Source organism: Pseudophryne corroboree, chromosome 7, assembly GCF_028390025.1.
Source record: "Pseudophryne corroboree isolate aPseCor3 chromosome 7, aPseCor3.hap2, whole genome shotgun sequence".
Taxonomy (NCBI): Eukaryota; Metazoa; Chordata; class Amphibia; order Anura; family Myobatrachidae; genus Pseudophryne; species Pseudophryne corroboree.
In genome coordinates, this window is record NC_086450.1 from 170,380,621 (window position 1) to 170,381,817 (window position 1,197).

At 41.8% G+C, this 1,197-nt stretch overlaps 2 pseudogenes; both read left to right on the plus strand.

The window, feature by feature from the left end:
- Positions 1–535: 535 nt before the first annotated feature.
- Positions 536–653, plus strand: LOC134946076 (5S ribosomal RNA; annotated as a pseudogene).
- Positions 654–792: 139 nt separating this feature from the next.
- LOC134945984 (5S ribosomal RNA) lies at positions 793–910 on the plus strand (annotated as a pseudogene).
- Positions 911–1,197: the final 287 nt, after the last annotated feature.

Consider the following 1,197-nt stretch of genomic DNA (forward strand, 5'->3'; position numbering starts at 1 on the left):
ACTTAATGTATCTGTTGTGAGCCAGCCTTGAGCTCTAAACATATTTTTTTTTCCAGTCATTAATCGTTTTCTGTTTCCATGGAGCAAATAACAGTATACATTTGTGTGTTCTAACACATTTTATGAGCCAGCCTTGAGCTCTATATCCACCCTGTGGGTCTCCCCCAGTAAGCAAGCAACCCTGCATTTGAAGAGCACATTTCAGCCATCTAACTTTATATATTTTTTCAGTGATCACACTTTATAATTTTTTGTCAGTACATCTCCCACAACATCACACAGCGAGTCTGTGTATTTTTTTGGGAGTATTTTCCCCATGATTATTTATTAATTATTATTAGATCTCCAATTTGGAGACTTACACAATCAACACCTCTCTTTTGCATCAATTCTTTCTCCCCCCTTCCCTTTTTCTGTCTATACTTCTTCATTTCTCCCCACACTCCTTTCTGGAAATACCATTTCGGACCATTTAGTCCTGATTTATGTTAAGTACAGTAAGCAGAGTGTGACCTCTCCTTCTCCTTTATGAAAGGCCCACGGCCATACTACCCTGAATACGCCCGATCTTGTCCGATCTCGGAAGCTAAGCAGATATGGCCTGGTCAGTATTAGGAAGGAGAACCTCCTGAGAATACCAGGTGCAGTGGGCCATTTTTTAAGGAAAAACTTGCCCTCATCCCACAAATCGCCACACACTCTCTTATCTGGAAAAACCATTTCAGACCATCTTGGTATCGTTTTATTAGAGTACAAAAAATAGAAGTGTTCTTCTTTTTCCCACCATCATCGGCCCACTACCATACTACCCTGAATACGCCCGATCCTGTCCGATCTCGGAAGCTAAGCAGGCATGGCCTGGTCAGTACTAGGACGGGAAACCTCCTGAGAATACCAGGTGTAGTGGGCCCCTGTCCAAAATCCCCCCGCCTCCCTTCTCACTAAGGGAAGCCTCATTGCATTCCTTGCTCCATCCTTCTTACATACCTCTTGAGCTCTATTCTGACAAAGCCCACATTGTTCTAACCTAGATATCCCTTAATTTAGGCATGTACAGTGATTTTTCTGGATACCCTGGATCCTAAGAAACCATTTGGTATCCTTCACCATCCCTCTGATATTTTCACCTTCTCAACTATCTTATACCTCATTTGTTACAAAGGTTAAATAAGATTTATACTAACAGATAACACCACA